Raw genomic sequence first — 14,518 nt, 5'->3', positions numbered from 1 at the left:
TTAAAATACTTTTTTCTCCTTTTCATCTGCTTTTCATTCTGAGTAAAGTAAACCCCCTTTGTGATCAGCTCTCCCATTTTCCTTTTAATCATCTCTATCATATTACTTGTTATGCTTAGATTTGTTTCCACACTTCAACATCCTTCTTAGATTCTGGAACTCAGTCCTAAACAAATTTTAAAGAACCACAAACAATGCCTTAGGAGGCACAAAAATGAAGAAAACCTTATTCTTCTCATTCTGTAAGTGATGGCTGATTCACTAAACACCTAGAGAAAAGAAAAATCCAATTTATTCCATAGAATGCTCTAAAAAGCCATAACTGTCAAGCAGGGTTTTTATTTTTACCTTAAACCACTGAGTTTTGTTTAAAATAGCTTAGAAAAATGGTTATTATCCTGAATTTTTATCTAGCCAAATTGCCAACTCCCATAGGATAGGAACATTTTGAAACCCCTATGGTACGTGGTGTCTGCCTAGCAAAGTGTCTAACACACTGAGGGCATTCAGTCATGTTTTTTTGATGGATTGATTGACTGAGGATGTAAATTCTAATACATGGAAATACTGTAAACCACTTTTGAAATCTTACTGCTGTTTTGTTTTTAGCTTGTGGTTTTTCCACTGGAGCATGATAATCATTTGTTTCACATGAAATTCTAGAGAGTAGGTTTTTCAATTTATTTCTACATTACTCCTGAACTCTCTTTTTATTAAATAAGTATCTACTTGAATGGAATAGGAAGCAAAAAGGTGGGGAGTGGGGGAAAAATATATTAGCCAACCTTTACTTCAGTCTAGCAGTGCTGGAAATTATTGAATGGGAATGCCAAATAAAATAACTACATCAATTGCTTAAGTAATCATTTCTAATTTGGTTTAAGAAACATTTCTCACTATCAATTATGTTGAGAACAGAAGTTTCTTTTAAAGCAATTTATATTGATATGACATTGTGAATCAATGCTATTTTGACACTATAGTGTTGGCAAGATACATCTTTGTGTTGAGTAATTCATTTATCAGCGCTCCATCAGAAACTTGAGTTCTTAATGCACACGGCTCAAACAAGTTCTTATATCCTCAAAGACTTGGGAATCACTAATCAGAAATTATCAAAGTCTTTTTTTTTAATGTTTATTTCGGTGGGGGGCAGAGAAAGAATCTCAAGCAGGTTCTGTACTGTCAGCACAGAGCCCGATGTGGGGCTCAAACTCACAAACCATGAGGTAATGACCTGAGTGAAAATCAAGAATCAGTTGAGGAACTGAGCCACCCAGGTGCAACCCCCCCCTTTTATACTATATGCATATGCATCCCTGTATTTCACAGATTAATTTCCATATTCTAATATTTATCAAAGGGTTTGCAATATGGGTCCTGAAAACCAGAGTGGGGGAGAAAGGAAAAGAAAAATTAGTAAAGAAAGAGGGAGAGGAGCACCTGGGTGGCTCAGTTGGTTAAGCGTCAAACTTTGGCTCAGGTCATGACCTCACAGTTCATGGGTTTGAGCCCTACGTTGGGCTCTGTGCTGACAGGTCAGAGCCTGGAGCCTGCTTTGGATTCTGTGTCTCCCTCTCTCTCTGCCTCTACCCCTCTCATGCTCTGTCTCCCTCTATCTCAAAAATAAAACGTTAAAAAAATTAAAAAACAAAAAAGGGGGAAAGAATAAAAAAAGGGAGAGAAAGAAAGAAATGGACATCTTCTTTAGAGGGAAAATGAGGGGCACCTGGGTGGCTTAGTTGGTTAAGCGTCCGACTTTCGCTTAGGTCATGATCTTGCGGTTCGTGGGTTCGAGCCCCGCGTTGGTCTCTGTGCTGACTGCCAGCTCAGAGCCTGGAGCCTGTTTCAGAGTCTGTATCTCCCTCTCTCTGACCCTCCCCTGCTCACGCTGTCTCTCTCTCTCTCTCTCCTAGAAATAAATAAATAAAATATTAAAAAAAAGAGGGAAAATGAGCCCTCAAATATTGTATATTTTCAACTCTTCCCTATTTCCTTGCACCTCGTCTACATTTGGCTGCCTGCACTGGAGAGGTGTCAGGGTTTGATCTTCCGGCTTAATGATATGCAAAATGACCATTGCAAGTAAGTAGAAATAAAATGAAAAGAAACCACACACGGGAAGAGCAAGATAAAAAACAGGTAAGCAAATCCTTAAAGAGATCATAATTTTACTAGAGAATAAAAATAATATGCTCACTTGGCTTACTTGCTTTGTTTTCAAAATTTATGATGTCTTTTTCTTTTAAAAGTTTTTTTAAAGTTTATTTTTCAGAGACAGAGACAGAGTGTAAGTGGGGAAGGGACAGAGAGACAGGGAGACATAATCTGAGGCAGGCTCCAGGCTCTGAGCTGTCAGCACAGAGCCCAAGGTGGGGCACAAACCCATAAACTGTGAGATCATGACCTAAGCCAAATTCAGATGTTTATCCGACTGAGCCAACCAGGTGAACCTATTGATGTATTTCTCACAGGAAAGTTCATTATACTATTTCCTTTGTTTGAAAGATAAAATCCAATTTCACTAATTCCATAAACAATGTATTTTGAGAAGAAGATAGACTAAGTTCATTTTAATTTCATACTGGATAATTACTACAAAGCATGTAGAACCTCTTAGAGATGGTAAGATTATTAAAAATCATTATACATTTTCAGCATCTCAGATCCAAGCCAATGATTAAATCTATTCTCATGGTGCCCTGGATCAGAGGCTGATACATGGTCAGCAGAACTATCCTGGTTTGGTGGGACATAGTCACATATAGCATAAGGACCTCCCATTCTTACTCCCCCAGAAAGGTCAGCCTTTAACCGGACAGGCAGCCAAAGGCAGAAAGAGAAATTTCTGCCCCTCCTATCTTCCTACCTGTCCCCAAACTGAGAATTCCTCAGGAAGTGATTTATTCATTTCCAATATCAAGCATAATTGAAAAAGGTGACCTGTAATCAGACAGAACTTACATTCAACCCTGGATCCTTAAGAAAGTTACTGCACATTTCTGAGCCTATATATCCTCACAGGTAAAATAGGAACAGCACTAACCAATTCTGGGTTAGGTGTAAATACAGTGATCAATCAGGGGTAAAATACCTGAAGCCCAGAACACAGCAGGAACTCATACATGTCAGTGGAGCTAGAGATGAGGGAGAACAAGGCTTCCTTGTAACTTCTTCTAGGTGACCCGCAAAGTACCTTTTTTTTTTTTTTTCTAGTGAGGTTGCTTATAATTCAGATACTTGCAGAAAATACAGAAAAAGTATGGAATACAACTTTTATCTTCCCTATAGCTGGAAGGAAAGTCGGGGCTTTATTGAGCTTTCCAGCAATACCAGCACCTAATATGTAATTATGCAATATGTAATAGCCAAATTAAAAATTTTCTCCTGACCTTAACTTATTTAAATTTTTGCTTCTATGACTATTTCTTTTAATCACCCTTCAAAAACAACACTTGTTTCTCTACATGCAATATATGCATATCCCGTATTTGTTTCACTCCCTATGCGTGTTGCACTGGGTGCCTAACCAGCACTGCCAAGCATCAGTGGCCAACTTCCTGGTGGAGAGGAATAACCTCTGCTTAGTGGATTTAGCATTGTGGTTTACTTGGTACTGAATATATTGAATATATACTGGATCTGTAAGAATGTTTTGGTTATAACTAAAAATATTAAACTTAGAATAAAGTCCTATAACCCACTCATCTTTAGTTACTTTAATACATAGGTCTGTGACTTTCTAAAATTTCCTAGCAGAAAAAAGCAACAACAAAACTTATTGTCACTAAAGCACTAAAGTGTCTCAAGTCATAAAAATCTCTTTTTACACATATTCCTTGGACCACATGAGTTGGTACTAACATCTATTGTAAGCTGTCAGTGGCAGACACCATTAGATGCCTACTGCAAAATTGATCATTCCTTTTTTCTCTGTGAAAAGTATGGGTTTAGTGTAATAAAGTACCTGGTCAAAATGTAATCAGCTTCCCAGATTCAGTTGAAACAATGTGTTCATGTGATACTGTTCAGGCCAATGAGAAGGAAACAGAAGCTATTGTGTAAGGCTTCTTGGAACACTAGTTATTAAGGGGCTCTGATTCAGCTGGCACACACTTTATCTGTATTTTGCCATTCCCTTCTTTATGCTTGGAACATGGACATTGTGTCTGGAGAAGGCGCAGCCAACTTGTGGCCACGAAGACAAAAGCTACACAGGGACAGGGCAGGAAGCTAAAAGAAACACTCATCTTTCACATTCTCCTTGAGCAGTTGTACCAGCCAAATATGGACTGCATATCTAAAGAGTTTATGCTTTATGAGAAAAATAAATCTATATTCCTAAATAGAGCAGCTAATAAATTCCACAGAAAATTAGACAGTATTTTACTGGAAATATTTGACATTCACATGGCTAAGCCAACAGATACAATCAACTCATAAGAATTATATACCAACAAATCATACAGAAAGTATAGTTCCTTGATGATATTTGAAAAATCCTCACATCTCATTTGTAATCCTGTACATTTCTGGTATAGTTTTGCTAAGCATACTTCTTACTTCCAGTTCCTTAAGAAAAGTATCATTGATAATTAGCGGGGTTAGAATATTGCTAGTATAGAGTAATGAAGCAGTCTATCTTGTTAAAAAAAAAAAACAGACTAAATAGGGGGGAAAGAGCATATTGTAAGCAAAATATTATGTGCATAAAAATTAATAAACCAGAAGATAAAATCAGGAAAGAAAATATTTAAGAAAAGATAAAAGGAGAAAGACTGTTATTGTTAAGAAAATATATTACATGCTATCTACACAGGAAAAGGAATCAGTTGAAGTATTAGTCATAAACAGACTGCCTAGTAGAGCCAAGACAAGACAGATTAGCAATGCGGGGGTGGGGGGTGTAACGTAACCTGACTGATGTTACTAATCCAATCATGTAACTGAATCTTTATAACTAGCATGTGTGGGATGATAAAATAAAAGTATGATATGGGTTCTGGAAATATGCATGGGTGAGGGATTATTTCCCTCTGAAGAGTCAGAGAAGGCTTAAGGGAATAGGGCCTTAAGTAAATGTAGGAGTCTGGCAGCTAGGTAGCAGGTATGTAGGTAAGTAGGTGTGAATGACCTTCAAAAGAGATGGCGAAATAGAAACCAAGGCAAGTAGGTATCAAACTTCTTACAGTTCATGGCACCCCAAAAGTGCCTGGTATATAAGAAACAGCTTATAAACATCTGTGAGTGAATGAATAAACAAAATATACAGCATATTCAGTAATCAGTAAGGATTGGGTCATGGTTGTAATGTATCAGATATATGACAACATATAGCCTTTTGTGCCATGCTGAGAGGTTGAAGAAAAGGGAAATTGTCGCAGTAGGACAGAAGAATACGGCTCAATCAGATTAGAAGGGTTTACACATGGACACAGTAGTAACACAATTCAGAAAAGTTGATGAGAGCATTGGATAAGGGTTGAGGGAGATAAATAATTTCAGTATAAAACAACTTTATCTGGTTTGGGATGCCCCAGTGGGCAAGTGAAAAAAACATATCTGGAGCAGAGGAGAAAGGAAGAACTCAATAGAGACTAACCCTGATGAATGGACTCCATACATTTACCAAAAATGCACTATGTGCCAGACACTGGAACCGTGAAGATGAATAAGAAAGAATCCTAGCTTTCAAGGAGCATATAGTAATTATGATTCAGTGGGATACCTATAAAAATAGAAGTAGGTATATGACATAGAAGTAATATATAGAAACGAATAATTAATTCTACATTGTGTGTGTGTGTGTGTATGGCAGGAGAGGGCATCAAAAGAGACTTCAGAATAGCTGACAACGAGAATGTAAAAGCTACGCAGAAGTTTCTAGATGAAGGTGGAGAAGTGCATATTGAGAAAAGGGCAAGGTCAGCTTTGTGGAGACATGAAGCAATGTTCGAGGAACTGCTCCTCATCTACCATGCAAAAGTGTGTGGTGAACAAGAGATCGGCCTGCGAGGCCCACTGGAGCACACAGCTATCCTTGAAGACAATGAACATTTTCCTCAAGGTTTCTGATACTTAAAGGGAGGCCATCTGGACATGGTGGACATGTTTGAGGCCTTCAGAAAGCAGAGACTATTTTTTCAAATCAAAGATATAAGAAAAGATGAGCTCATTAGTGAAGATTTTACTGATTGACAGTACTGATGAGAACTCACTAAAAGTAAAAACAAAATTCTGACAATATTGTTGGAAATGATTCTGGAAAGAATAAATGGAGAGGGACATCTCAAGGCACCTACTCATGGGTCTGTTGAATTAGCTCGGATTTAAAGACATAAAAAAATCAAGCAAACAAAACAAAACACTGGACAGGGATTCATGGAGTGCTGAATCTGGTAGAAACATGAAGTACCATTAGTTCAGCTTTTTCATTGTGTATTGGAGAACAGGGTCCCAGACAGGAAAACAGACACAGTATTTTAATAAGAAAATTCAGATTCAGTACTTTTTTTAAAAATTGTCAGAACCTTTTTCTTTTTAACATTTATTCATTTTTTAAAATATTTTTTATTTATTTCTAGGAGAGAAAGAGAGAGACAGCGTGAGCAGGGGAGGGTCAGAGAGAGAGGGAGACACAGACTCCGAAATAGGCTCCAGGCTCTGAGCTGGCAGTCAGCACAGAGTCTGACGCGGGGCTCGAACCCACGAACCGCGAGATCATGACCTAAGCGAAAGTCGGACGCTTAACCGATTAAGCCACCCAGGCACCCCAACATTTATTCATTTTTAAGAGACAGAGAGAGACAGAGCATGAGTGGGGGAGGGGCGGGGAGAGACAGGGGGAGACAGAATCTGAAGCAGGCTCCAGGCTCTGAGCTGTCAGCACAGAGCCTGACATAGGGCTCAAATTCATCGAGCCATGAGATCATGACCTGAGCCGAAGTCAGAAGCCTCATCGACTGAGTCACCCAGGCACCCCCAGGTTCAGTACTTTTTATTACAGGGCCCCACTGTTGCAGAAAAGTAGTTTTGGGTTTCTGCATACTACTGTGTGTACTCGCTGCATAAGAATCTTCTGGAGAGTCAAAAACATTTTGATTTTCCAAAATCCTATCCCCTCAAATGTTTACTGAATGGTCTGGGGTGGATCCCCAATTCTCCATGTCTTAAAATGTTTTGAACTATTTCTTGGATTTGAAAAACACTGGCCTAAATGAACTCTAAGACTGCACAGGAGACTAGTGATGGTTATTGGAAATATATTCTGTAATAAAGAAAAAAGTATCAACGATGCCCCAGTTTTTGAGAAACCAGAACTTTAGTCATATATTAATTGCCAATTAATATGTTTTAAATGTCTATTACATGCTTGGTTCTATGGGAAGAAGGTGGAATATGAAGAGAATTGTTTTATAGTTTTCAGAGATTTTTTGGCGGGGTTGTTTTTACAAAGATATTCTACTGAAGAATTTACTACAGTTTTTCTGTGAGACAACAGATTTTCCCCATGTCAGCACATCGGTGCTCAGCATGTTCCTTGGTTTGTCACTTAAGAACTTGAAGTAGCACTAGCAGAAGATATCAAGGTGGCAGCTTTTACAGCAGCACAAGTGTTAGTATTAGAAGTGTAAGAATTTATATACCATGGAAAGGAATTTTCTGTCTATTTTGTGTTATCAAAATGCTTCCCTACTAAGTACCACATGTTCTATGTCTATACTAGTAAAATGATAAAAATTGGCACGATCAAACAACAAAGCCTTAAAAAAAAAAACACAAAAAAAAAACGCACCAGGTAAGCTGGATGTGATTCAGCTGTGAACTGGATGTAAGCAGAGACTCTCATTTCAGGGATAAAATATTAAGCTCAGAATTCTTAGGCCAGTTAACAACCCATGGTCATTAAAGTAAACCTTCTACTCATCTACTGAACTTCTAAGAGGTCTTTTCATTCCAAAAACACTGCTTTCTTACATGCCCTTAAAAAATATTCCAGGCAATTTTTACTCTGAAAGAGTACTTCAGGTAATTTATTAAAGTCATTGAGATTTAAAATTAAGGAAGAGGAAATGTTTATATTGTGTGCCTTTCCCAATCCTTAAAATAAAATATTAGCAAGTAAGGTAGGGGGCACTTTTTGTTCACTCTGGATTTTTCCTCACATATGTGAGAGTGCAAGATCTAGCAGAGTGAGCTCTTAAAATTCAGACCTTGAGGATTGGCCTGACAATTTTGAAACCACCAAGTTCCACAGTTCCAGGCATTCTATTTCCATAATTTGTCAGGCCATGAAAATGAATCAAGCATGCTGGGGGAAGGCTGATCTATTCTTTACATGGCTGACTTCTCACATACATACACTAACTCTTCCACTCCCATGATTCTTTGATCATGAATGTACTTTGCTGTTCTCTACCTGTTCTCACTGATGTAGGAAAACCTGTGATGTTAAAAAAATGTTTCTTCTTTTAAAACAATGATATTTTGAAGTCAAGAAGCAACTTTTATTGAAAGCTGGAAGTTGTTTTTTTTTTTTTTTTTTATTTTTTTTTTTTTTTTTTTTTTTTTTAATTTTTTTTTTAATGTTTTTATTTATTTCTAGGAGAGAGAGAGAGAGACAGTGTGAGCAGGGGAGGGTCAGAGAGAGAGGGAGTCACAGACTGAAACAGGCTCCAGGCTCTGAGCTGGCAGTCAGCACAGAGCCCGACGCGGGGCCCGAACCCACGAACCGCGAGATCATGACCTAAGCGAAAGTCGGACGCTTAACCGACTAAGCCACCCAGGCGCCCCTGAAAGCTGGAAGTTGTTAACTTATGTTACACTTGCACATAACAATGGTAGCCTGATTCAGAATAAGAATAGTATTTGGAAAGAAGCCTGCATTGATCTCTCCATAGTTTTGAAGTGGGGATTTCTTGAATTTGAGGGTTCATGAAGATCTCAGGATGCATACCTTGTGAATGTCAAGGGTCTACTATAATTAGTTCTCATGAGTGGTTTCTTCCTCATCTAATCAGAGAACATAATTTTCATCTTAAAAAATCTACTATACTTTAGCAATTTATTAATATTTATTAAGTGCCTTTGGGAAAAGTAACTTAGTGCCCAACCATAATTTAACTTAAAATCATGTTAGATTCTTATAATGAGCTTATATGATTTTCATATTAAGGTAGGGCGGCTTAAATATTTTTGAAAGAACAATTCATTATACCTCTGTTTGATCATTTCAAATGCTGTGCTTCCAAACTCAGCATTATTTAAAGAATTATAATCAGCACAACCAAAGATCTCCTTTAAAAATTGGCCATTTAATATAACTATTAAATTCAAGTTTGAATATTCACCTCTCAATGAGTTTTCTGGAAAATCTGACAAAAAGAGTTAAGGGATGATGTAACCATTTTGATGGTGACATTTTGATGGTGACTGCTAGAAAGGGGATTTCTAGCAGTAAATGAAAGGCTCCAGGTTCTAGGTCCTTCTAAGTAGCGAAGATCGGCAAGGGCAGAGTTGCTTGCATACTAAAACTACAACTTAAAATTGCATAATGGAAACTTCGCTTGGGGCAAGGTAAGAACTACATATTGGATACTGGATTGTAAAAAGGAGCACAGACTTTCTATTTTGTTTGTAAGATGATATGCTAAAATATCTTCTAGGTTCAAGATAGACTTGAGTAATTGCAGGCATTTAAGATTACTCTTTTCTCAATATGGGACTGAAGGGACAGAGATTAAGAAAGTTGGACAAGACTACATGATGAGAGAAAATAAGAAGACAATGAAGGAAGGAACAAGATAATAGAAAAGGTGAAGATAGTAGGGAAATTTTAAGAAAACGAAGTGTAAATACCGAATGTGAGATGATAGAAATATATGAAAAGAATCCACTGAGGAAACACAAAGAATCTTAAATGTAAGTGAATTTCAAAATAATTTCATTTTTTGTCTTTAATCATGTACTCGCACCGTTCACTTTGTCATTCAGTTTGGCTTGTATAACACCTCCAAACATCTTAAGATAAAATTCACAGCCTAAGTCTTAAATCCTATGGAGAGCTCCCTTAACAATATTAATGTTCTATTTCTTTCTTACTCACTTTAGTTAAGATAGTGAAGGCAAGGGAATATGTTCTTAGAATCCTAATGGATTACACAATGGAACACGTGCTTTGGTAGGTAGGAAAAGAGAAAATTTAACCTCCTAGAAAGCAGTTTTCTTCCACACTTAATTTATGGGAACTCGGTATTAGATATGCAATATACATTTACTTCACTGACTTATACAGTTAGAGACAGCAATATGAGAAACAGAAGTGCATTTACTAACTCAATTTTCTATATAACATTTATGTTAAAGTAAGTTTTCTTTTTTCTGATTCAATATTAGATCACCTTAGTACTGCAGATTCTCAGAATTACTGGTGAATGACAAAGAAACTAGGGGATTAAGGGTCACCAGTGCTGCAATTCAACATTGTGTGTATGAAAATGCTCATCCTCATGCACATTGCTTTACATGGTTGACAAGCTCCACCTTTCAAAAACTTCCTTTCCTTGGGGCTCCTGGGTGGCTCAGTCGGTTAAGCATCCGACTTCAGCTCAGGTCACGATCTCACGGTTCGTGGGTTTGAGCCTTGTGTCGGGCTCTGTGCTGACAGTCAGCTCAGAGGCTGGATACCTGTTTCAGATTCTGTGTCTCTCTTTCTCTGACCCTCCCCTACTCATGCTCTGTCTCTGTCTCTCAGAAATAAATAAAACAATTAAAAAAAAAAACCTCTTCCTTTCCTTGACCTTTGGTGATGAATGCTAATTTGGCTGTTCTTTTACTCTCTCTTTTTACCTTCTGCTTCTTTTTTCTTCTTGCTCTAAAAAAATGTGGATGTTACTGAGCTCCTCTTGGTAAATCATCTTTTCCAGAAACCTCCACTCCCATGGGTTCATCTATCATTTCTGGATTATTTCATGAATATTTGTCTCTGGCTATAACCTCTCTATTTCTAATTTTCTAAAAATTTGTTACTTTAACTTACTTTTCTTGCCATCAGCTCAAACTCCACATGCCTAAGGCTCAATTCATCTATTTAAATAATTTATTCCAGACCCCTCACAACTCTCTATCCTCCAAACATCCTCCAAATGCTCCACTGTTGACTAGATCTTCACAAAACACTGCTTTGATCATATCACCTGCTTATCAAAAGCTCCTCCCACATAAACAATACAGTACAGACTCCTTACAGGCTCCACACCATCCATACAAGTATTTACTGAGCTATATTATTCACCAGGCATAGTGAGGCATGGGAGGTGAACAGGACATTCATGATGCCTGGTGTGATAGAGCTCACAGCCTAGCAGGAAAGGCAAACGTTGAAAAGTAATTTTATGAGGGGCGCCTGGGTGGCTGGGTGGTTCCTGGGTGGCTCAGTTGGTTAAGAGTCTGACTTCAGTTCAGGTGCACCACATCGGGCTCTGCTGACAGCTCAGAGCCTGGAGCCTGCCAGATTCTATCCTCTCTCTCTCTCTCTCTCTCTGTGTCCCACTCACGCTGTGTCTCTCGAAAATAAATAAATGTTAAAAAATTTTAAAAGTAATTTTATGTGTGGCAAGTGTGAAATACGCATGTCTGGGGCCTACAGCAAGGGGAGATACTTTAGTATCTTATAAATTAGGCATACGTAGTGAATAGTGAAAATTATGGATGAACAATAGAAACCATATTATAGAATATTTATCACAACCTTGGATTAAATGTCAATTTTTTGGAGCTGACCATAATAGTAATTATTTATTAACTCATTAAAGTGCAAGAATTTATGGTAGTTACTTTATACAGTATTCTTTTTAGTCTTCACAACAATCTTACAAGATAGATGTCCTTTTTCTCTTCTTTAGAGATGAGGTAACAGCCTCCAAGAGATGGACTCCAAGGACTCTACCTTCCCAAAGTCCTATTGATTAAGGGCAAAGTAGGCTTCATACTCAAAACATGTTCTTTCTCCTACATGCTGATGAGACACAAGTTTTCCATTGAAGCATACTTAGCAATGATGGACTGGACATCCTAGATCCTCCTCCACAGGGTGTCAGCCTTGAGCAGCTGGCCACAGGTGGCAACATCATAATATTTTAAGATTTTATTCTGTAACATTCTTGTAAAACTGCTTATTTCATGCTGGCTTTTAGAAATGTTCTGTAGTATAATATGAAAATCAGGACCGCGCAAGGCATAGTCTTTCCTTGTGAATAATTTTTAAGTTAAACTTTTTAAAATTTATGATTTATTATATAAAAACAACGTATTAGAGTTACTGCTTATCTTTTTGATACACAGGAAAAATAACAGAAACACTTAAAAATATCTTATTATGTTTTCTGCATCATAGTACATTGCTCTACTCAAATCCATATTGCAAATTTCTTGATTTGTTACTTTCAGTATTTAAGACATTTCCTTCTAATTCTTACATACTAGAAATCAGAAATTATGTTGAAAAGGAAATAGTCAACATTATTCTTTACCAATGCATGCATGAACATTTATAATTTCCTAAAACATATTTATCAATGTCTAATTCCATATTCTACAGTTATCATTTTCTCCTAGAATATATATTCATTATTTATACTTTATTCTTGATATTTTCCAAGAATATGAAATTTAGAAATGCTGAGTAGTTTACTGTAGAATTTCTTGTTTTGTCTGCTTATGTTAATTTCAACATTTCAAGTTGAAGAAGTAGAAAAAGGTAGAAATTTGCTAAATTGTATTATATCACAACGTATTTTAATGTAGATTACTAAGGAAAATACATTGATAAAATCATTCTTTGTGTAGCTTTTATTTCTCCTTAAACCAATTTATAAAACTACTGCAAGGCATTAAACAGAACAAAGCTTCCTGAGATACTGTACAAAATGGTATTTCCACAATTGTTTCCATGCATACAGGATTTAGTACATTGATTCCAAAACATTAGTTTTGGCTATGGCATGTTAAAAAACAAGTGCTTTGTAACTGAAAACAAACAAACAAATGAAATCTTAACTCATAAACTAATACCCAAGAAGATACAGCTATTCCTGAAAAATTAAGATGCCTATAACTTGATTAAAAAATAAGCCTTACAGCACAGATTATATTTTGGCCATCAGATAAGCCCAATGTCTCTATTTTAAAAATGATGAGTGGCTTCCTTAACTTATATAACTAGCTGGTGGCAGAGTAAGAATAAGACCCCTAAGTGTAATTCACTTTTGCTTTTTATTCTTCTGTTCTTGAACTATTTAACACAATTATTAAAAAGTATTTTAGTTACCTATGGGAAAAGAGAACCTTATATTAGATATTAACCTACATGAAGGAAGTGATTACAATACTATATACTAATATTCATCTAAGATAGCAAAGCAATGTCATTTACCTTAAATTTACGTCTCTGCTCTGCACAGCTGTTGAAGAACCACAAGTCTGTCTCATGGCTGTAAATGTAACAAGAACAATAATGCGACCAATTTTCATACCTAAACTAAATTAAGTAGATTTGTCATAGGCTAGAAAAATTTAAAATTTACAGATTATGGAAGTGTGCATGTGTGCATATGCAGGTGTGTGTGTGTGTGTGTGTGTGTGTGTGTGTGTGTTTAAAAAGAGTAAAAAAAATACTCTTTCTTAATCTGGAAATTAGTTTCATGAGATTAAAAGCATTACTTATTCTCTTTGGCTAACTTTTCTTTTTATGAACCACTGTGGGTAAACCAAGTCCAGGAAGTTCTAGGAGGATATACAAATACATATTAGAATTCAAGATGAGAGACTGTCTTTAGCTGTTACAGTGTGTGTTCTGGGGTATACAGTAAGCATGTAAAGAAGAAACATCTGGTAATGATTAGGTTAATATCAGCTTCTATTTGCATCACAATCATTATATGTTATTCATCAATATGTCATTAATCAATGTACCTACTATTGGACCTATTCGACTGGTGTTTTATGTAATGAATAGAAAATGTAAACATGTTTCAAATACATATATTCAGATATTTATACATGAAAGTGAAATTATTACTACAATCGGTACTTGAGCTTGTCAGATGTGATTTTTTTCTTTCCATTTTGTATTAGATAGGCTAATATCTATGCCATCTGTAGCACAAAACCCTGAACAAATGTAAATGAAAAAGTAATAGTAGATAAATATAATCTGCTGGAAATAGACTCTCTACCATGTCACACTTCAAATCTGGCTACTACTTTTCAACCTTTAAAAGAAATCAGTTGAGTATAACAAGACCTAATATTGTTCTTGTGACTTGAGCCATCAAAACAGATTTTTTATCTCTATTTTTTTCAAACTTTATAAAATAGTTCTCCATCAAAACTATATTTTAAAATGAAAAACACATACTCTCTTTTGGTTCTCTAAAAATGTATTATGTCTGACAAAGCACAAACCACTATGATCTATTATCAGCACCAAGTACCTAGCCCTTATAAGTGCAGATTTTGA

At 36.4% G+C, this 14,518-nt stretch overlaps 1 protein-coding gene across 8 annotated transcripts in view; it reads right to left on the bottom strand.

Annotated features, from left to right (window-relative positions):
* The window catches only part of FOXP2 (forkhead box P2), a 583,386-nt gene that overhangs the window by 142,225 nt on the left and 426,643 nt on the right, over window positions 1-14,518 (bottom strand). The window contains exon 2 of one of the 8 annotated variants that reach the window (XM_039250282.1): window positions 13,433-13,490. The exons of the other annotated variants lie outside the window; for them this stretch is intronic. The gene's annotated coding sequence lies outside the window, so the exon portion shown is untranslated. The remainder of the gene's footprint in view (window positions 1-13,432; window positions 13,491-14,518) is intronic. 8 annotated transcript variants of the gene reach the window in all.

The sequence above is a fragment of the Hyaena hyaena genome, unplaced genomic scaffold, assembly GCF_003009895.1.
Source record: "Hyaena hyaena isolate Hyena2069 unplaced genomic scaffold, ASM300989v1 scaffold_365, whole genome shotgun sequence".
NCBI lineage: Eukaryota > Metazoa > Chordata > Mammalia > Carnivora > Hyaenidae > Hyaena > Hyaena hyaena.
Note: the sequence above shows the minus strand (reverse complement) of the source record. Positions and strands in the feature narration are given on the sequence as shown.